This window comes from Dreissena polymorpha, chromosome 3, assembly GCF_020536995.1.
Source record: "Dreissena polymorpha isolate Duluth1 chromosome 3, UMN_Dpol_1.0, whole genome shotgun sequence".
NCBI classification, from domain to species: Eukaryota; Metazoa; Mollusca; class Bivalvia; order Myida; family Dreissenidae; genus Dreissena; species Dreissena polymorpha.
Genome location: NC_068357.1, coordinates 119,501,612 through 119,526,539, shown reverse-complemented (window position 1 = coordinate 119,526,539; position 24,928 = coordinate 119,501,612). Strand labels below are relative to the sequence as shown.

General features: G+C 33.7%; 1 protein-coding gene and 1 long non-coding RNA gene across 5 annotated transcripts in view; one reads left to right on the top strand and one right to left on the bottom strand.

Annotated features, from left to right (window-relative positions):
- LOC127871207 (uncharacterized) overlaps positions 1–24,928 on the bottom strand; it is a 617,936-nt gene that overhangs the window by 325,882 nt on the left and 267,126 nt on the right. The window lies entirely within an intron of this gene.
- The window catches only part of LOC127871217 (uncharacterized), a 229,608-nt gene that overhangs the window by 38,338 nt on the left and 166,342 nt on the right, over positions 1–24,928 (top strand). The gene's annotated exons all lie outside the window — the stretch shown is intronic.

Sequence of the window (24,928 nt, the reverse complement as noted above, 5' to 3'; positions counted from 1 at the left end):
TATACGTGAGTAGTAGAGCTGTGAGCACATTGGGCAATGGTAATATTCATATTTCAACCTATCAAGCTAAGACAAAATCTGGAATACAAAAGGTACAGGGTGTTCCCCTGAAGGAATAAGGTTTTAAAGCACACACTACCCATTAGCCATTGTATCTTTGCGAAATTGTATTACATTTCCACACAATTCTTCACATTTTGATATTAACCAACATGAACTTTAAATCCTAAAGTTATTATTCAGGCCATATTATTCTTTTTAGTCATAGTCTACAGATTACATGTATAAACACTGTTACTCCAATGTAACGCGGATGACGGGGTCCAAGTCAAAGACAGAGATATAAACATACTATCATTATAAGTTCTGAGCATAAATTATGTAAAGGATGTGTGCAGTCCATATAACACGCCGGGTATGCGAATACTTCGTTTACGGATGGCACTTCACTTACAGAGAACAACAAACGCCACGCGCGAGAGGTGAGTTCTTCAGCTTTTTTGTATTTATGTTCTGTTTATTTGGTTTTTAGACACAGAACATTGTTTGGGTGATTAATGGTATAGCACTTCGCATTGCGAAGAAAGAAATTCGCGGAAAAACGGTGAATTATTTAAAAAAAACGATAAAATTTCATCGATAATCAGCATGAATTGAATGATCAGTACATATTTAAACAAAATAAACATACTTGGAAATAAATCAAGAACGTGCTTACTATTCGAAATAAAAGATCAATATATCCAGTAATGTTACAACATGTTACATTTTAGTTTACTAATGTATTTGATAAAATTCAAATGTTTTAAGAGTCGCATGCACATTTTTCATCTGCACTTCGTTTACCGATCATCTAAAAAACAATGGCACTTCGTTTCCTGACATCTAGACACTTTTTTCCAGATATAACACACTCGTATTTTTTGAATCAAAAATGCAGAATTCGCTGTGGAATACTGTTAAAGTAAGCAGGCAATAAATAAAAATGTATGTACTTAGTACGCAAATAAAAAACGAATAACCGAAGCATGTTCTTATCCCTTTGAAATATGATTATGATTTGGTATAAATGTGAAAGATAAATGTTAAACAAATTGGATATGTCTAATGAGTAAAATCTATATGACCATATATTTTAAATTACGTTCTAAGCGGTTGATCTAAAGCATTTATCTTTATGTCCAAATGAAGGTACTAAGGCTATTTTCTTTTATATTAGATAGCATGTCATGAATAATCACTCTGCTTACACTGCCTCTCAGAGATTTATATCAGCAGCGATGCAGGTTCGAAATTCTATTGGAACTTTTTGGCTCAATGCCAATAAACGAAAATAGCAATAAAAGAACGGGCGGGGTTGATTTAATCACACGATAGTGGTGTAAAAATTATGCATATCCGTCTTTTTTTAAATATAAACACAACACATGCTGCATATGAAGTTCTATCCAATATAGCACCCTAAACTTCGTTTGTGTGGGTATACTAAGTATTGACTCCATAATATGACATTTAAACATTTTATGTACGCATTCCTTTTTTTCCAGAATCAGTTGATTTTACGATTTAATTTTAACCGTGATTCTTAAAACTCAACCAATACAGTGATTTAGGGTCAGGTGAATCGCACTTCGAGCAAACGTTAGCGTTGCGTAAGGGGAAGTGCTCCCTATAAGCAGGGCTCAAAATAGAGGGAGTTTTACCATTCTCTTTTTAATTTTGTTGCTACGCATAAGTATCGTCTTGATGATGCGATTCAAATAAGCACAACCGACATAGGATTTTATGAAGAACAAATGTGTATTTGCGTCATAAAGACCCCTTCACTACCGTTATCTAGAGCCCTGCTATAAGTAAAATTAAACACGATTGTGTTGATTCGCGTTATCCGTACACATTTATTTAATAATAAATATTATCTTATTTGAAAATTGCAATTATAATAAACATAGTATAAATTAATAGTCATGTGATTTTTGAAAAATATATTTAAAAAATGTTTCGTATGAATAGCCATAATATAAATAAATGCATTTGAGGTAGAAGATAAAACTCAGTTATTAGAGTGCTCGCTTTGTTGAAAGTCTCCGTAATCTGAAGTGCCCTTTATCGGTAAACAAAGTGCCTGCAACTTTATGTATGCCACCTATTACAAAATGTACTATCTTTGTTTATATTTCATTAAATGCTATCAAAATTTCAGTATTTGAAGCACAGTGATTACTCTACATGCTGGAATAGCAAAAAATTTCTTGCAATAATTCTAAGTAGTTTTATTTTGTTAAAATGTTTACTGTTCATCCAGTTTATGCTGTTTTCCGATCAAATTTTCTATTTTTTGGGCAAAACTGTTCCATTCTTCCGTGAAATTGTGTATTCCCAATACAAAAGGATACACCATTTATCAACTCGACCATGTGTCTTGTCTTAAAAACTAATCTTTAGGATATAACTTTAAATAAAACAGAGGAACTTACCTCTAGCGCGTGGCGTTTGTTGTTCTCTGTTAGTGAAGTGCCATCCGTAAACGAAGTATTCGCATACCCGGCGTGTATAAACAGACTCCCAGAGCCTTTGATAATTTGTGTTGTGACAGCTCAGCAACCCTTTGGGTAATACAGCTGAGAGTTGAATTATTGGAACAAAGTTGGGTTGTCATTGGCCAATACATGCGTATAAATCCTATTGTAGTGATGACTGCATACATACTGCTCTTCTAATACATGTAAAGATATATCCAATCATCCTTTATAATTACTACATCAAACTAAATAAATTATTATGACCATAAATGACGCTAAAGGTGTTAACGAATTTCATCAACACAAACCAGTGGTTTTTCTTTCGTTCAAATTTGGTTCCAGTAGGGGGACCCATTCCAATTTAAAACAAGGGCACCGCCTAGCGGGTGCAGACCGCTCATCTATTTTTCTTTTATTTTTATTTATTTTTTAGGGGGGATTCAAGGGTGGGATGGTTGGACGGTTTTTTAAAAACAAAATAACAAAAATAAATAGTTGTGTTTTTTAACCATGTTTAAAAAAAATATTTATTTTTTGGGTGGTGAGAGAGGGGTATAGTGTGGTCATTTATTAGATGATCTTTCAAAAATAAAAATAAAATTGAAAAAAAAAAATTACTTTTTATTTGGCGGGGGATTCTGGGTTGGGGCGTGGTGGATGGTTTGGGTGGAGTCTATTGTGATATGTCAGGTAAGTGTTGTTTTGTCAAAGTATCAATCAAATCTGATCATAAATAATGAAGTAATGGCAATTTTAGCAAAATTTAATAATATGACCTTGAAAGTCAAGGTCATTCAAAGGACAAGGTCAAATTTAACTTGCCAAGTACAGTGACCTCATGGTAGCATGAAAGTATTTGAAGTTTGAAAACAATAGCATTGATACTTTAGAAGTAAAGTGGATGTAAACACAAAATTTAACCAAGTATTCAAAGTAAGTCAAAAAAGGGCCATAATTCCACCAAAATGAAAATCAGAGTTATGCAACTTGTCCTGTAGAGTCCCCTTATGATATTAGCGCGTATTCCAAGTCTCTAAGCAATAGCTATGATAGCTATAAAGTGGACCAAAACACACAAGGTAGTGAAATTTTCAAATTGTCTAAGTATAAAGGGGCCATAATTCTGTCAAAAGGCCAGTCAGAGTTACATAACTTTGCCTTCACAGTCTCCGTATGATAGTTAATAAGTGTTGCAAGTATGAAAGCAATAGCTTTGATATTTTAGGAATAAAATTGACCTAACACAAAACTTAACCAAATTTTCAATTTGCTAAGTATAAAAAGGGCACATAATTCTGTCAAAATGCCAGCCAGAGTTATCTTACTTTGCCTGCCCAGTCCCCTCATGATTATAGTAAGTGTACCAAGTTTGAATGCAATAGCTTTGATACTTTATGAGAAAAGTGGACCTAAACACAAAACTTAACCAGACGCCGATGGCGACGCCAAGATGATGACAATAGCCCATATTTTTTTTTTTAAATAGATTATTATCAGAAAAGCTTGCTTAAAGAATTTGCCACCTTTCCCTTACATGTATTATCATAAAAGCCTGCTGGAAGAACTGCCACTTTTCCCTTATTATCAGAAAAGCCTGCTTGAAGAACTTGCCACCTTTAATTCCCTTATTATCATATAAGCGCGCTTGAATAACTCGCCACTTTTCCCTTATTATCATATAAGCGCGCTTGAATAACTTGCTACCTTTCCCTTATTATCATATAAGCACGCTTGAATAACTTGCTACCTTTCCCTTATTATCATATATGCGCTTGAATAACTTGCTACCTTTCCCTTATTATCATATAAGCCCGCTTGAATAACTTGCTACCTTTCCCTTATTATCAGAAAAGCCCGCTGGAACTTTCAACCTTTCTCCGAAAGGTTAAAAACAACACTGATTTCAATACCAGAGGTATTTTACGCAAACATGTCTAGTCAGTAATACAATACCAATAGTTTCTTTAGCGTGATTTTGATTTGCTTTATATTTTACAGCCTGTGCCTTTTCGATTGGGAAAAATAACATGATAAACCATGAGTTTGGGAAAATTTAAACATTATCTATAAGTATATAAATAGCAGTAAACATGTTTTTATACCAATTGTTTATAAGTGCATGTTTTAATTTATATAATAAAGTTCAGCTTAAATTTTTTCTTACAATCAAGATGGTGACAATCTTTGATTAATATCCTTTCATATGCATGTTAAAGATGCCTTTCCACAGATTTTGGCATGTATCGAAGTTTGTAATTAAATGCTATATATTTATAAATGTAAACATTGAATCTAAAAACCTCCAGTAAAAACAAGAATACAATTAAACAAAAAAAAAAGAGTAACACACAACTTAGCTCGAACCACTGACTCCTGGGGTCCCGGAATAAAAGTCTACCGCTTTAGACCACTCGGCAATCTGTGCTCATACAATGTGGGATGTATTTTATACTTTATATAATCAATCCTTGTAGAATCACAAAATACAACGACAACAACAGATTATTCAATTGTTTTGCGTAGCAACGCTTTATAATTTTCAGGTTTTTTAATCGTCAAACGATGCATATAATGGATATTTTAGATCATGGTAAATGTTCAGTAGTGCTGTTTCCTCACAAATGTTATAACTAAAACGAAAATTTGCGAATGATCTGAAACAATCTTTTTTAATTTTGTCAATTTACCAAAACGTGAAGAGGCCCCGTTATACTTGCAATAATCTATGTAATGACAAGTACACAGTTTTAACATAGACTTTTTCAATGTTATGAATTTAATACTGTAAATGATGTTTTTCTTTTATTAAATAAACTACAGTGAAATAATTAACAAATGTAAATATATACATTTAAGTGTTCTTGTTATTTTATTGATGTATTAATCTGAGTTTAATTTATATTTACCTTATATTCATATGTACCTTTCAATATCTTGCAACACTTTTTTTTCCTTCTTTGAGACGCGCAGAATATCGACCCTTTTTCCATGATCTATTTTTCCCCTATATAAGTTTACCTGATTCAGTGCAGAAAAAAGAAAAATATTGCATAATTAAATTATCAGTCGCCTTGAATTTCTTATAAAAACAGTAAAATATGTTATATTGATAAATTAAAACTTTCCGTATTTTGCCCCAAAATGCGGCATTTCGCCTGATTTTTCCTCAAAAAAGGCCAGGTCCTTCCCCCATAATCAGATTAAAAAAACTATTGCAATATCAAATTCCAGTCCCATGTTTTTTTACTTAACTGCATATTGTGACAAGCAAAATAAAGTAGAATACGCATATTATAAATCTGATTATATAAAGATATGCTAACATATAAATCAATTCATGTTTGTCATTTCAAATTATAATCGTCAAAACTATTTTTACTTTATACAAGACTAAACACCAATTTACTAACACTCATTTCCGTGACATACAAAAGTGACATTCAATGTGTAAATTTCCAATAAATATGTGATGTTTGTAAATAAAATGTATTCACCATTATTAATTGAAATATGCATGACATTTACAGGGCTTGACACTAACTTTTTTTACCTACTGACCCAAAGGACCACCAGCTTTCAGAAATTACTGGTCCGCCAAGTTTTCAAGTGGTCCGTCAATTTCTGTAATTTTAACTTAATTTCAACTTACTTTACGGACTATACACAATATATTGTGCATTTATAAAAAGAAAACTATACTGTATTAATTCAATATTAATTGTACACATGGTACAATAACATAACTCTAGCACATAGGCTAAACACTATTTCATTCAACCAGAAAACAATTTTTGTATCTTAATCTTTAATCAATAAGTCCAGTTTGCAACAGAATCAAATCTCTGTATTATTACATCTCGAAAACTTGTTATCTTGAAAGCACGCACGTTTACTCTCCGGCAATATTAAAACATTATTCCGCGCCATACAGTGTAAATTCGCACGGTAAACAAAGTATATTCTGATGGTACTAGGATCGATAAAATGCTGATTATTGCTGCTTTTTCAAAATAATAAATACCATTTTTTTCATTTCTCGATCCGAACGCTTCGAATTGTATGTTAATTTGTGTATCGATCAGGGCAAAGTCCGGAGACGTTTGCGGAACGCAAATAGATTTTTTGATCTGACAACAGGATTTTGTAATTCGAGAATGTAGAAAAATTAGAATGTCCAATATGTTGCTATTTTTATCCCGGTCTCGAGTCGGTACATAAAATTATGATGAAATTATCGGTTTATTATGAACCATGGTTAAAACAGAATTCTCAAACCTAAATTCAAGCTCTTTTCAAGGACTTTTCAAGGCCAAATTTTCATTTTCAAGGCCGAGAACCGTACGTTAGTTTCCTTAAAAAGTGCATTTTCAAGCAAATTTAACACAGTAAATATCATATATTTGCCTAAACAAATTAAACTTATTCCACAATAACACATACATGTTATTTCTAGTTATTACATACATGTTATCCATCCTTAACTCAATGAGTCTCACATACAGTTTGTCAACCAGTTCCGGATAATCAGCAGTTCCGATTAATTTGTATTTAATTTTCCATAATGCCCCAATAAAAACAAAATGATAAGTGTCTAAGGTATAGATTAGGTAAAGGAATAAATTAACAAAGTTTTAGCAAGAAATCTTTTGTAAATAGCTTACAGGGTGGAAAAATGCAGCAAAAAGGTGACCGGAACTGATTGAATGAGTTATGTTTTGAAATGTGCATATGGATATAGAAGGCTTTATTATTTTCAAATAAACTTTTTGCTGATTGAAAACAAATGCTATGACAATGTTTTGAAATACTAATTCTGTAAGCTGAATGATTTTTAATAATTTTCCTAAGGTTGAACTTTAATTGGCTATTTATGACAAAAACTGCATATGCCGTCTGACCTAACCTGTTATCATACAAAATAAATATTACCCTTTATTTTACATCTTCTCACATTGATACTAAATCCCGAAAAAAATTATTGTGGTAAAAAGAATAAACGTTTTTGCCTCGCGATTCTAAACTGGTGTACTGACTGTATGTATTTACTTTTGAAAGTTATTACAAACAAACACATTGCTCCTCAATTTCATGTTTTCTTTGTGGGTTTCCCCTTTCTCATGGCTTCTCAAAGCGCTTTCCCCCATCCCCTGACATCAACGGTCTTCATAGAGACCCGACAATGTGCTTTTTGAATGTCATTTGTTTTCTGTACCCAGGAATATTCAGTTAACCACCCTGGTTTGAAATGACACTTCCCCATCGCTGCGTTTTCACTCGCGAAAATTGATCACAATTGAGAACCTCTGACGTAGTACACATAATATGTGATGTGTATACATAACGTTTCGTACTCAATAGTTTACGAAACTTATATATTTCGTACTCAACTTTTTGCGCGAAGGAATTTATGATAATTTTCCCCTTAAGAACGATTTAAGTTTATAATAAAAGCGATGATACATGTAATTTTGAAAAGAAATAAACATTTTCAAGGCTTTTTTACATGAAATAAGCACTTTTCAAGCACTTTTTCAAGGCCAACCTTTGTTCAAGGGCTTTTCAAGCCTAGGACTCGTTTTTAAGCACTTTTTAAGCCCTGTGCGAACCCTGTGAACATATAAAATTGTTTTATTGATGAAACGGTTTTCCACCAGTATTTCACAATAAGCTGGCCAGGATGTTTATCTGGTCCGACGGATCAACTAAATTTCTAGCTTCACTGGTCCTCCCTATTTTTTACTGACCCCGGGTCAACGGACCACCGTTAGTGTTGAGCCCTGCATTTATCCTGAATAACTATATTACATTGTGTATGTCCATAATTAAATTTGATTGTTTTTGTCATTTTCATGATAATGATATACGCGACAGAAGAACAAACCAACGTACAATAATTAGTCTGTTGTTTTTCAGCAACAACTTGACATGTTCAGTTTGACTAACTATGAAATTATCGCCGTATAGACCAGTTCACGCGTGACGTCACGCGCACCTGCGTGTTTACATCCGGGCTATATTGGTAGTCAAAAGAAAGATACAATCAATGGGGAGAAATAGAGCGTGATCAGTTAAATTTAAACGATTATATTTAGATTTTATTTTTCAACATGCCAACAAGTTGTTATACGTTACTGAAACAAATAAGATTGAACACAATGAATAAATAGATCAAAACCAAATTAAAAACATTTACAAATTAACCATAATGTCTGGGCAGGGACCTTTACCCTGGTCCGGGAAAACTAACATTTTAAAACATTAAATAAACATTAAATTAAATTAAATGCAATAGATTGTTTGCATCAATCTTAAAATCGTTTAAGCCTTTGTATACCGGTGTTTAATTGCCCCTTTGTTCTGCCTAATCCGATTATCTCGTTTTGATCAGATATTGTCCAGACCTAACTAACGCTCGATTGGTCATTGTCGGCTCGGGTACTACTTACATGTACCCCGGGTACTCTTAAGTATACTTACATGTACCCCGGGTACGGTAAATATACTAAAATATACCCGGGAAATTTAACGCTAAATCGGTCGTTGTCGGCTATTTTTTTTAAATTAATTATATACACATGTATGTCAATTTTCTGTAAAATGGCCTCTATATTATCGAAACTCATACTCACAAAGCATGTTGATGCAGTTTTTTTTTAAAGAGAAGTTTGTTTAAGATAATCGGTAGCGCGTTTTACGACATCGGATTTTAGGCGGGAATACAACTCGGGTACAGTCTAATATCGACCGGGTACGATTAAGTATATTTACCGTACCCGGGGTACATGTAAGTATACTTAAGAGTACCCGGGGTACATGTTAGTAGTACCCGAGCCGACAGTGACCAATAGAGCCTTACTAACAACATGGTGTCATAAATCACACTAGGTGGCAGATGACAGTCTGGTCATTAAACGCAATTGATGATGCCCCCATGTCTTCATTCTGGTAGTATTAAGTAACTAGGCATTTGGTTGAATAAATTTACCACCGACATACTTAACAGTTGCTTAAATTAGATATGTTACATAATTATTGTACAAATTTGAAGTCTATAGATTATTGGAAATTGAACACGGTAAAGAAAAAGACCCGTTTTATTTATATAAAAAAAAAAGTATTTATGAATTATAAAATGTAAAAAAAAAAATTTAACATATTTAGCGGGCATCGGTTAATTATAAATACGTCATTCCGTATGAAGATGCAATGTTACGGCAATGCACGAAATACATCATAAAAACAAGAAATTACGTTTGACATCAATGGGGGTAAATAATAATGAAACAATGTGTATATATTATATTATATATGTATATATATTATTTTGTGTGTGTGTGTTTGTGCGTGTGTGTTAAATGTTAGATAGTTGTCACTCATACTCTATCACTAGTAACGAGTTTACAAAATACATGAATACACAGTTCAATTTGCATCATGTGAGGGTGTGATTTTCAGTTAAATGTTAATATTCCTCAAGTCATTCTCTGAACAACACCCATCCAAATTAAAATTACATGTAAATACCGTCATGAACTTCGCTTTTAATAGGGCTTTGTAGTACGTTTATTTTCAATGAAACACTGACACATTCTAGCTATCACTAATTTTTTATTATTCTAGTTTACACATGCAATTGATATTTATAATTTTATAATAAGATGTATCATTATTTTTATGGAAGCTTTTCTGAAAATTATTATACGGCTAATGCATAGAGCTCTTTGTTGCCTCGAATTGTCTGTCGTTCAGTCTTCAGACAATCTTAATTACTTTTATGCTAATGACGCGTTCTTTAAAATGCAAATAAATGTGTTAATGCATTCTTTTGGCACTAAACATTATATTTTTAAAATATTATTTAGGTGTTGTTTTTTTAGTTTCTTTTCGATTTATTGACTAAACAAGTCTCGTTATCCATATGCTTTGCGTTAGCTGTAAGCAATGCTTTTGACTACAAGTGCATTGCGCATGCATGAAAATCGGGAATCAAAACAATAACAATGAACTGGCCTATAACCATCTTATTGAGCTTATTGTAAAAGCATGGCATTTTGGGGGCAAATTTCAACAAAACAATCACTGCTTTATATAGATTAATCAAACTAAACATGCATTACAGAAACCACGTGTTGTCTTAGCAATTAAGAGCACGGTATGAATTTACTTAAAAACCTGTTAACGGAAGTTTATTAGCATCGGGCTCGGCCATGCAAACTGGATCGAACCGTCGTGGGGCGAATCATCAGTGTCATGATGTGGTTAATTGTACTTTTTTATGATTTAATATATGGTATACAAACACTATGAACTTATTATAAAAAGGACCTACCGCTCTTTCATCGTTGGTGTTGCAGAATGGAGCTTTGGTCGTTTATTTGATATACACAAATTATTCCCGCGTTGTTTACTGTGTCAATATTTTATATGGTCGTGAAAATCGCTTCTTTTAGATCAATTCGTTCCTCCGAATTTCGTACCAAAAGTGTTAATAAATTCCTTATCCAAACTCGGTGATAGCGTCGCTGCTATGCCTAATCATGATACAGAAAAGGTATAAAATTTCATTTAAAAAAATGCCAACTAATATCAGTTGCTTCATAATCACATAAATTCAACAAGATGCCCTGTTGCTCCCTTCAGAATATCGCGATGGGTATGATATCTACATCTACATCGACATCTACATGGTTTCATTAAAGTGTCATGGCTTGACATTTCTTTGACGGTGCGCAAGACAAAAGTATAAAGTAAAGTTAAAATAGTTAAGGTAGAAAAAAGTAAAGTAAGAGAGTGTAGTAGAGGCCCCAGTTACTTTTCACAGACATCAGGTCAAGACCAATTTAGCTTCCATGACGATACCAGGGCACAAGGCCCCGCCAACAAAGCTCAAGTCCGTCATTTAAATGCTTAGTTCGTAACTGGGAGGGTGTCCCCTTAGAAGGTTAGGCTGGATAGCCCAGTTTTGAAGGATGCCAGAGAGGGGGCCTCAGCAACGGATGCTGGTAGGTTGTTCCAAAGTGGTATACTGCGTGGGAAAAAGCTGTACTTGAGGGTATCAGATGTAGGAGTGACAAGCAAGAAGCCTGATCCGTGCGGGTGTCTAGGTATCTTTTTTGTGGTTTCAGGTATTTGTTGGCATCAATGTTAACCAGCTTGTTTACTATGCGGTGGAGCATTGTCAGTTGATGTTTAATGCGGCGTGATTCGAGTGTTTCTAGGTTTAGCTCCTCCAGCATACTATCAACACTGCTTGTAGTATGGACTCTGTTGGTTATAAAGCCACTGATACTGATATGACTTAGGAGCACAGAGGGCCCATATCCACGGAAAGGGTTTTAAGTGAACGGAACGAGCAATATGTACCTTATTCTAAACCATTTCAATCGTATAAAAAATACTGTAATAAATATCTCCTTTAAAACGTTTGCATTGAAATGTTTCCTTATTGTCATGAAATATTCACAAATTATGTTCAGGTCCAACAATAGATAGATACTGAAAGGGTCAAAAAGTTTCGTAAAAAGAACGAATGATGCCATTTTTTCGTTGAGAAAAATAAGAGCCACATTATAAAACGTAATAACCAGAATCAATAAGCAGTGTAAATATATATTTCATTTATAATTGAGTATAGGTGTAGCCTACATGTACGTATAGATCTAGGTGTATTAAAGCCTACATTTCTATCATATGCAATCAAGTGATTTAGTAATTTGTGTATATTCCTCTGCCTAGACGAATACACAAACAACAACGGAAAGTCGGTAGTCTGTACACTCGTGAACCATATTGATAGAACGTAAAACATGTTCACAAATCGTTTATCAATTACTATTATGTGTAAGCGACTGAAAATAAATAAGTTAAATGCATATTAAATACTGAAATAAAGTGTACCATGAGTCCAACTAGACCTAAGAGCCGTTATACATGCCGCAAAATCTGTTACACTGATCTTTGTTTAACACCTATAATTATAGCTATATATATTACATATGAAATATATACCACCGCAGATTGCTTGTAGACGTAGTTATTTATACGTTCAATACTTTCAGCTGTTATTCATGTTATTAATTATATACAGCAAGGCCAGAAAACAGCAATGTTACCAATGTTACCTCCACAGTACTACGGGCAGGACCATAATTTAATATTCTTTAATATCTGTATGGAAAACCAAGCTTGGAATATGTTTTCGATAAAAATGTTAATTCAAAAAGAATTTCATCAACTCGACACATAACTTTCTTAACATTAATTATACATTTACCTGTTTTATCTAAATTTAAAATTTCTGTATTCATATTAAAAACTGCCAACGATAACAGGTTGGCCAACCCACCAACACTATAAATTGGAAATATAAGTGAAAACTGACAATTAATATTAGCATAGAAGTAATGGTGTATCTTCTAGTGTTATAAACGTTAGACCTCAGTAAAAACAAGAAATATCTTTAAAAAAGATATACGGCGTTGATAGTTCAATGAATGAGATCAAGGATAGCGAATGTCTTTTTTTCTGTGCAGTTCTTAGCTGCATCACACGCAGTACGGGATGTTACGCGGAGTTTTCGCGGCTTATTTGACATTATTACATATTGCTGGTCATAAACCTATAGATACAAAACAGAAAACCGAAAGAAGAATGGAAGTGAAATTAAAACATACGAGTCAACCGGCCACACGAGAAGTATCCGTATTTATAGGCGCGTTCTTCGAACAAACCTATTTTAGTGGTTTGTCGGGCATTGCTATTTGATTCGATTATTAACAGTATCGATAATCATCGCGCTCATGCTTAATACATTGGTCAATATGGTGGAATAATTATTGTTAAATTAATCAAAAATAATATTTATCATTGTATTGTTGAAAACCCATTAAGAATCTACATATTTCTGGTCTAAAGAAAATTCCAGGTCACCTAGTTCACGGATAGCGTATTTATTATATAACTATTATTTTACTGGCTGCGAACTCCGGTGATGACCTGTATATAAACTCTGACATCCATACACTGGCCGCGAATTGACCCGCGTTGAAATGCAATGTATTAAAGTGAGGCCTCGCTTCCACTGCTCTTTATACTTTTACATGTTAACATGTTGACAAGAATATGGAAGTAAGTACTAAATATGAGAGCATAGCCTTTAAATATAAACGCGTTGCGCTGGCAATTCTCTGAAAATAAAAGGTGTACGCACAAACTGTATTGATGTCGAGAATTGAGTGTAAAACTGTTCTATCTATTAAGCCTTTTCATTAGAAATAAAATTGTTTCATGCAGTTAAACAGTGTTACAAAGACGCGGATATGTTTCCAATGTTCTGGTGGAATACTCAAATCAGCCAATGGAATAAATGAAGTGTATTCATTCGTACCTAGCCGCGGGAAATTTTATTTGAATTTTATTGGATACTTACAAAGGTCAGGAGAGGTGAAAAGCTGGCTTAAAGGGATCTTTTCACGATTTGGTAAATTGACAAAATTGAAAAAAGTTGTTTCAGATTCGTAAGTTTTCGTTTTAGTTATGATATTTGTGAGGAAACAGTAATACTGAACATTAACCATGCTCTAATATATCCATTATATGCATCTTTTGACGATTTTAAAACCTAAAAATTATAAAGCGTTGCACGCGAAACGATTGAATAATTTGGAGAGTTCTGTTTTTATAGTTAAATTTTGTGAAACTACGAAGATTGCTTATATAAGGTATAAAATACGTCAACCATGTGTACTAGGCGGAGTAGCTCAGTAGGTTAAAGCGTTTTTACTTCAGGACTCAGGCAGGACTCCAGGGGTCACTGGTTCGAAACCTGCTTCGGGCAATGTTCTTTTCCTCTTTTAATTTTTTTTCTTGATTTTTTACTGGAGCTTTTACGATCCAATGTTTACATTTATCAATATAAAGCATTTAACGAATAAGTTAAAAAAATGCCAAAATCTGTGAAAAGGCCCCTTTAATACAGCTTACGCCGAAAAATGAGTCCAGCCCATAAGGCATACGCACGCCATCGGCGCGACAGTTAAATACTGGACCCTGTGGACGGAATGCAGTAAGATTGTTGTAGAGTTTCAAGCGATCCACGATTGATTTCTGTGCCGTTCCGCGGATACACAGCGTCTGCGTTTCATCTGTGTATCGTTGCGTTCTACCTGGTCGCTGTTGCAAAGACGCCACCAATAAGATAAACTTCGGGATTTACTTAGAAATATTTCCCGCGACATGGCGCGCTATTAGTTCTCCACCAAGAAATATTTCCGTTTTACGCCATGGTACGTACACGAGCATCTCACGTTATTATTAGCGCTCGGACATACACCGGCTACACACATAATGCAGCCTCCGGTGCCGAAGGACCTCATTAGCTGCGATATGCGCATACACGTTTGGTGTTCCCATAGCGTCTTTATGCTTTCTTGACACGTTTCAACTGCGCTATATTGACATTAAAAATTGTGTAGCGTAATATGCTCAGCAATTAATAACAATTTGTTTTGAGGCCGCAGTGGTTAACGGCCCAAGCTCTCTCAGTCGCCAAATTGATGTGAAATATATATATATATATATTTTTTTTATTATTTTTAAGTATATTATTGTACTCGGTGTGAAAAAGCAGATTATAATAACTCTCACCAAATACAACAACTGACATATGTATACTCTTTGTATACAAGATTAATCAAGGGGTTTATTCGTAAGGCTTTATGCTTCGGTCAGGTTTGTATCCATTTCAAGAAGGCAATGCGTTCGGTTATGATCCAACACTAGTAAAACATATCAATTTTCATAAAAGCCCATTGGTTTGGACGTCCTTTTTATGCATATGCATATGCGGCGTTAAAAATATACTGTAAACGGGTATTTTAAATAGTTTATGCCAACGTTCAATATACGCAATTATATGTTGTTGTTGTTTTTTATGTTAAAAGTTGTTTTTAAATATGGTTTGACAAATAATTGCACTGAATATTTGAACATGTTCTTAAATACATGTATATAAAACAATATCAGATGCCGGGCCATATGAAAACAGCATGATGCACTCCTGCTTTATGTAATTTAACGTGGATCAGATTCAAAAGCACACATATAAAATGTAAGTTAGCGCTAACCTGTAACGTTTGTATGTGATGAACAAAAATCCGTATAAAGAACCGCTAAGACATCGTAATTGTCACCGGAATGTGCAAAATGTACCCTAAATCTCTCCCTATACAAACAAGTAGAGTTACCGAGTGAGCCTAGCGGGCCGCGTACACAGCTACAGTTTGGTACAGGGACGAAAGCATATTTTCATTTAAACACTCACATATTTTTCCATAACATTCAAGAAAATAATGGTTATTAAAAATTGTAAGACAATTTATTAAAACAAGTATAAGATGCCATTAAAACAATTCTTCTGATATTCTAAATAAAGATTTCTTATTACAGCATATCGATGTTTGTTATTTGTAAATGTACTATAACTTACGTTTCCTTATAAGACAGGAATTTTACATTAAAATTCCTCTATGGAAGTGCATTGGTCCTTGTTCTCAGGATTGAGAATATGCCCCGTTATAGTTTGAGCCGCTCTACGGGATAACTGGGCTAAATACATGTGCGAAAGTGTGTAAGTCTAATCAGGGACGACACTTTCCGTCTAAACTGGATTTTAAATTTGGACGACACCTCCTTAAACGAAAAAAAATCATTAAAAGTGGTAAGTGTCGTCCCTGATAAGCCGATGCGGAATGCAAGGCTTATCTAAGATGACACTTTACGCATTAAGCCCAGTTTTCCCAGAACGCTTCTCATTTGTATACGTGTATGTTATTCAAGTGATTTAACTTTTTTATGTACCGGCATCTAAGATTATTGTATTTAATATAAAATATTTTTTGAATAATGTTTTCAAGTTTCTTTTTTTTCACAAACACTCATTCCATTAATGTCTTATTTTTAAATATTCATGATTGAGGTATTGCTTTGGAAGATCACTGACCTTATTGCTTAATTGGTCAGCACACTACTCGTGTTTCTGAACTAATATGACTTACGCAATACTAAGATTCGTTTAAAGACTGCTCATAAGACGGATATCGATGAGGCGTAACCGTTTCCCTTATTGTCTGTGTTCTTTGGAAACTACATTACCCATATTGGGTATATTTTCGGAGAGCGAAACAGGGAAATTGAGGCTGATCTACCGCTTATCATTATACACGCGATTTTATTTTTTAAATATATGCCATTATCAATTGCCCACGTGCATGTTATTGATACTTTGGTGATCTGTTCCGTGTAAAATACAGAATGGAGCCTCGTTCTGGAAAACCTGGGCTTCATGCATGTGGGTAAATTATCGTCCCAGATTAGACTGTGCTGTCCGCATTCTAGTCAGGGACGACACTTTCCGCCTTCACAGGATTGTCTTTTAGAATCCACTTTCTGTAAACGCAAAATTCCATAAAAGCGGCGTCTCTGAAAAGCCTGTGCAGACTACACAGGCTAACCTACAACGACACTTTACGCATGCACTAAATCCATTCTTCCAAGAGCGTAGCGTAATGTTTTCACGAGGTTCTTGACTTTGACCAAGTGTTAACTAAATCATACGCAGTTTTGGATGTTACATCGTGTTCCAATTGTCGTGCAGGGATTTTCTCACATACCATAGCTATGCCTTATGATAAGATATTATCTAATATATTCTGGTCATATTCTTGCAAAATGTGTATCATGAAGCCGCCGTTCAAATAAAAATTAAAATACAATTCGCTTCAAAATTTACTAAGGTGGTTTCCGGAGAAAACAAACAGTAATATGTTTAGAGAAGTCTGCGCTATTAAACACGTGAAACGATGAAAGAAGATTGCTAAGAACTATATGGACATGCCTAGTACGTATTTATTTAAACATCGGTCTGTGACAACTGAGCTAAATGCTTGTTCGTGTGCACAGGCAAATCAGATACAACTCTTTAAGCATAAACTTTAAGTAGAGAATTCCTTTCAACGAAAATTACTATTAAAGCGGAAAGTGTCTTTCCTGAATAGCATGTGCACACTGAACAGGCATATACGAGACGGCACTTTATGCACATGCATTAAACCTAGTTGTCAAAGAAAAAGGCTTATTTGAGGCGTGTAGATTGAGACATAATACAAACAGAATAGCTGCAACATGAGTATTAACTACCGGTAATTAATTCACGGGTATATTTTTAAAGAAATAATCGACGTGTAAGCGTTGGTTATTGTGGTTATTACCAACGGTTTGGAGTTCCGATGCGTAGTAATTAAACCAAGAGGGCGTAGCCCGAGTTGTTTGGAAACAAGCATCGGAACGACGAACCGTTGGTTATTACCGCAATAACCAACGCTTACACGTCGATTATTTTGATTCTAACACAATTTCATTAATAAGTTATACGCGATTTAAAGGTTATAAATGCGGATTATATTAACCGAACTTCATCCACTTTTCCGCGAAAACGTGACGTCACCACAACGATGAAATCAAATGACGTCGTCTTCATTCATAAACAGTGCGCGGATAATCAAAGTGACGTCATACTAACAATCGTTGGTATATCGGGGTAATAGCCCACGGTAAGCTCCCTTCTCATTCTTATATGCATGCGTGTTCGACTGTGGTAGAATATGCATTTAATGTACCGGTATATAAATAAATAAATTATTACAGTCAGTTAACTTGTTCATTAATAACATCGACACTAACCATACTCATAAGGTAAAGGGATTAGTATTCCTATGTTATGAATAATAAGCACTCCGCAATCGAAGGGTTTTAGATCTCGTATGAAAAGCAAATGTATACCCTGAATGTTAATCCTAATATACCCACAGAGATGAATTAATGTATGTTTTTGATCTCAGTGCATGTTTATCTTAGCTCGAAGAGAATACACGTTTATCTTTATTTAAATGAAGTCACATGCTGACCGTGTATAATTTGTCACACGGTTTCTTATTTACTCCGTATGTTTTGATATAAATCGATTGGTCATTGTAGGCTCAGGTATTACTTAAAAGTACCCCGGGTATAATCTTTAGTATACTACAAAGTACGGGGTACGGGAGATGTATACTAAAATACCCTGGGGTATAGTCAAATGGCTTTAAGCGTATTTCCGTACCCAGGGTTCATTTAGTAAACTACTTTTAAGGAGTAGCTTAGTCGATAACGACCAATTGAGCTTTAATATTGGTTAATTATTAATATACGTGTGCTGTCCTGTTTCACATCGTGCGGGCCAGTAAGAAGACGTATAACAAATTTATCTTACCGAGCACCATTCATTTTCAAGCAAACCGTAAAGACAGAGCAGATTATAATGTATCTAATGACGTCATTTTGACGTTTTCATTACTTCCAGGAGGTCATTTAATGATACTGACTGCATATAAAAAGCAACTTGCCTAATATAGATAAAAACATGTACATGTGACCTAGCTTTGCCAACGAAAACAACGAGTATACTGAAAATTAGGATAATTGTCCATGTTAAATAATGTTGCTTTTGATATTCAATCAGAAACGTTAAATGACGCAACGGAAGTAAACACAATTACGTAATAAAATAGGGTATAGCTAACGTTTGTCATAATATTACGTCGATGGTTGGGAAAACATGGTACTCTATAACATCAATTAATGTTACGGCTGTTTACTTGCCTCGCACGATGTATGCGCAGCCTTAAATGTATATTGAGCTAAGTAAAAAGTCGTTGTACTTACAATTCATCTGACAAAACCTGATACATGACTTGCATTGACTATAACAGTATTTATGTGCAGAATAAGAAAGGTATAGAAAAAGAGAACACCCCTCTATATAAACCGTCGAATAATGAAAGAATGCATACTTGTTTCAAAATGCTGTTTTGAAAGAAGTAATTGCAAACATTTTCACTTGTTGTTTACTGCATTAGTTTCAATGTAATCGTGCATTCTTCTCGTTAGTGTCTTTTAGTTTTAAGATTCAACAACTGCGGCGTGTTTTCCGTAACACAATATTCAACTCTCTTCTATCTGAAAGCCCCAATCCCACTTATGAACCTGGTTCTGGGACAACTGAGCTTAGGCCATGTGCGTTAAGTGTCGTCTTGGATTAGAGTGTGCAGTCCGCAGAGGCTAATCAGGGACGACAGTGTTTCCGCTTTTATGGAATAGTTTGTTTAAATGAAGTACATGTATCTTTAACAAAACCCATTTTGGGCGGACATTTTTCTAGAACGCGGCTCCTTGGTATACGTGTATGTTATTCAAATACTTTTTTCATATACCGGCATCTAAGATTACTTTATTAAACCTTAATATAGTGTTCATGATGTTTTTAAAGTGTTTTTTTTCCAGGAACACCTATCTTCAAATGTTAATTTTTAATATTCAATATTAAGGTAATGGTTTGCAAGATCATTGAACTTATTGCTTATGTTGGTCAGCACACAACTCATAATTCTGAACGAATAGGAGTTACGCAAGAAAGATTGCTCGCTCATAGGACTTATATTGAAGTGGCGTAACATTTTCCCTTATCGTCTGTGTTCTTCGAAAACTGCGTAAGCCATATTGGTTTTATTTTCGAAGACGGAAATATTTAAGATCATTAAACACTTCCCAATAGATTATGCTAAATAAAAACTCCCCACAACAAAAAGTGCCATACGAAGGTTTATGTAAAGGGCTTAGTAACTGCTATGAGCTTTATATCTCGTACGAACAGCTTATGTACACCATGAATGTTAATAATATACCCACAGATATTAATGTTTATTTTATTTTCGTTGGCATTTTTATCGTATCGTGAAAACAGAATACACGTTTTCATTGGTTAAATGAGGTCACATGCGGTCTGTGAGTTCAGGACCGTTTGTCATATCCGGGAGATAGTGCCGTCAGATGCGAGACAGGACGCGATATCCGTTCGGAGTGCATACGAAAGGACGACGGAACCATCTTGCTCGTCCGGGCACCCCAAAAGCGCCACCGGTAACAGAAGCACCGCACTTCCGTGTGCATTTGTCATACACAATCACCTTCTAAAAGTAATGGTCTTGACTGACAACGCATGTACATGTACCAACAGTTTTACAAGTACTAAATATAAGACTTAATACTTGGTTTTCCTCTTAATTGGCTTTAATCACAGATCGTTCAGACGGCAAAAAAAACAATGTAGATTTAATTGAGAAAGCAGACATTATATTTAAACAAACAGATTAAGCTCTTAAACAAACAAAAATAGCACTTTTTATGATAATAAATCAATCAAGATAAATCTTTGAATCGTTTGTAGTTTTGCTGACAGCTTGGGAAAAGGCATTTATTACATGTATAACGACACCGGAACATTATCCAGTGGTAACCATGACGATTTGTTCATCCACACGACGCGGGTCCGAAATCAGGTGAAAGGAATATTTATATACTGCAATACATTGTAGTTATATGACGGAATTCCAAAAAATATAGCATTGTTTCTAAATAAAGTGAAATTTTGTTGTTTTGTTTTGTAAATAACAACGAACATCTGTTAACTTGTCAATTGAAAAATAAACTGAATACAGATGCGAATTCTGTTCAAGTACGAAGATATTCAAACCTTTAACTTGTTATTTTGGATTTTAATTTTAAAGAAAAATATAACGATAAACATTGAGTGAATTTTTGTAGGAGCGGAGCAGTTATGAACCTCGTTCTGGGAAAACGGGGTTTAATGCATTTGTGTAGTGTCGTCACAGGTTAGCCTGAACAGGCTTATATGGGACGACGCTTTACGCACAAGCATTAATGCTTAAAGAAAATTGCAGTTTTAGAATAGTAAGTATTCGCTACTTAGTGAAATATTTTTTCTCTCGCTAATTTGCATTCGGTCTAAAAAAAGATCGAAATCCACGGGGTTATATATCGTCATGAAAACTGAGGTAAAGAACTAAAACAATTTTTGTCGACTTGTGAATATTCATGAGACACAAGTGCATATAACAGTAAAAAGTAGTTTGTACCTAGAGATAGTTAAGTGCCTCCTCGTTTAGAAAGCAGAAAAGTAGCGAAAAAATAAGACCCTACAATATAACAAAGCCGCTTTTAGTTATCTGGGGGGGGGGGGGGGTCGGGTGGACTGAATAGATCCTGGAGGTGGTAAGAAAATAATGTTCTAAGGGTATCAATACGGTAGACCAGCATATTTATCAAAATCCTCTCAAGGGTGACATATCATGTCTACCAAATGCCCCCTAAAAGGGGCAGGGCGTATATAGACGTCATAATGCTTGGTAACGAGCTATTTGTTGATTGATAACGCATATCTTCCGTTGTTCATATGCAATAAAGAGTTGCAAGCGTTTTTTTCTTCGATAAATCAATCTCTGACACATATATTGATATGCCAAAGCCGTCACTATTGACCTACTAAACACAAATCAACACATAAATACCGACCACCATATGTAATATGAAAGCTCTGTAATAAATGATTCTCATGATTTTAAACGGAATAAAAGTGTGACCGCGGACTGATATACTAACAGAATTCGTTTGTATCCCAGTTGAGTGTGCATTTTTAGGCGTTCAAGATATAAAATAACATGACTTCTATGGAAAGAAATAATTGACAACCTATCGTTAAATTGCACTGTGAGAACAAATATACCGAAATAGAATAGTATCATGATATAAGGAAAATTGTGTAATTATCTAACCACACGTGTGAGCTGTTCATATCTGATTAAACGAGTGCTTGATAAATATTTTATTTATTCAGTAAATAGACACAGTGACACTACTCTTAAATTATATAATCCAATATATATGTGAACACATCGCGATATATACCATAATAAATCGTATAAACTTTATAAACAGTGTATGCAATAAAAAAATACAGTTAACTAAATAATAGATTTACGACGGATACAAGATAAACATGTGGTGCACGTTGAGCATTATTTAGTTTTTAATTTAACTACGTCTAATTATATAAAATTGTCTGTTTTGAAATCGTATGTTTGCAATTAACGTCTTTTTATAGATATTCCTTGTACTTTATATCTGGAGCGCTCATGTCGTGTGGTTGACCAGGCGATTTATAAGTAGAGTGACACACCACATCTTTATCTCCAAGCTTGTTTTCACAAATTCTAGCCTTCGTTGGACATTTTACAGTATCGGAGTAGGGTCTCTGATATTATTATATGTATGTTCGTCCTCATTTAAACTTATATGCATATCATCCGACTGAGAATTGTTCAGAAAAAAACATCCCCGACATGAGTCATAACTTGATCTTATTTTCATGACGATCCTTTAAAACCAACAAAAACAATTAACATCAACGCCGTATATCTTTGAAAAAGATATTTCTTGTTTAAAATAATGAAGTTATATAGAAGTCGGAAAACGAATTTGATTTTTTTTTAATTGTGATAGCAACACAGAGTCAAGGTACAATAATATGACAACTTCAGGGATAGATATATACCTTAGCAACATTGGAACAACAAACTTGGTTTATCAAGTACACAAATATACAAACACATGATTATATCCCTCTACAAATAAACCACTGATTATAGTAGTGGTTGACCCTAAACCATGATTCATATAATGTGATTTGGCTCAACAAAACACTATGGTAATTGAATGAACTACTATAGAAAATATTCAATTTAATTACAAAGACAGTTAAACATGTTTAAATAATTTTATCAAATATTCGGTTACACTTAACAGAAATACTTCAACATGTACTAGTAAAATACTCTTAACAATAAGGTCACAATTTAGAAAATATCAACAAAGGTCAAACTGGTGTGTAAAAAATAAGAAATCCCTGATAAGTACCGGTATGTGGTACACAAGCAATCAAAAAATGCCTTGGGGCTTTTTCGATAAAGTTCATTTTATGCAATAGAGCCTTTCCACTGCAAAAGGTCACTTTTGAGTAAGACGAACAAATGAAGACATGATTTTAAAATGGCATTTACTTTTACTTAACATACACACAAATTAATAAAAAAGGTTTATTTTGTTTTCTATGTTACAATCAATATGATATGATTGAAATATGACATGTAGTTTAAATATTAAAACCTATTTGAATTAATTAACAACAGAACAAAAACAGCCATTCAAACAACTTGAATAAAAAAAAGCACATTTTTTGGAAAGTCTGACATTTGTTGCAGTTTTAAATCGAGAGAATTATTGAAACTTGCTTTTGTGATTGCACTCTTGGTTAATGTGGAGAGGTCAACGTGAAGAATACTGTAACTCAACTGGTAAACTATCACAATTAAATATCAGCCATATATCAAGCATATAATAATTAGCAAGTATTATATCATAGTTATAGTATAAAATATATCTCAGTGACATTTTTTTCAGAACATGTGATAATAAAAGTAAGAATTACAAAAAATCAACCCTGTATTGTCATTAAATTTAATATTTTTATAAAATTAAATTAATTACATATAAATTCTGTTACAACACATAAACAAGTGTTTGTGGTGCAATGAGAATTCAATTGTATCTAAAGTAATAATAAAACATTTATTAACAATTGCAGTAATTGAAAATTTAAACCACATCACATTGCTCTCCCTTGTATGTAATTGATTTCAAATTTTCCAGTATAAATATTTTTAATTAAATATTTTTTCAAGCATTTGCTTAAATTATTATTGGACAGATAAAAAGTATGGTATACAAGTGTTTTTATTTGTCATTTAGGTTCTTTCTATTGCCTTGCATCTAAAAGATGTACATCAAAATTATAACATAAAACAGTTAATTGATCAAATTGATTTTTTTTTACAATTGACACCAGCAAATGATTTGTTTTGCTTAATATCCACAATGGCACAATGTAAATATATATTGACTTGGTCAAATTATTCACTCATTTACTCACTTGAAAATTTAATTTTTTATACGAGTATGCACAGTTTATACAAAGCATCATGAAGTATTGTGTCCCAATACAAAGATCAAAACTAACAATGAACATTTAACACTAACAAGTTATGTCATCTTGATGCATGCTTACTAAAAGAAAAATTAAAATCTTAAGTTTAAAAAAATTAAAAGCATTCCACTTAATTATAGATATTTTCTAATCATTAAACAAACCATTACAATTCAAATTAAGATAATCTTCCAAATTTCATTTAATTCAAATAATCTTCCATCAAATGATAATAATTTAGGTTTTGCGTCTATTATCAGCTTTTTGAAAATGCATACAGCTTTTATACAATTATTAAAAATTGTAACTAATTAATAAAGTACCGGTTTTCAATACAAAAATTGACAATTTACGGAAGATAAAATAATTTTGTCCTTAATTTATTAATATTTTTCTTTTATAATTTTCTGACACT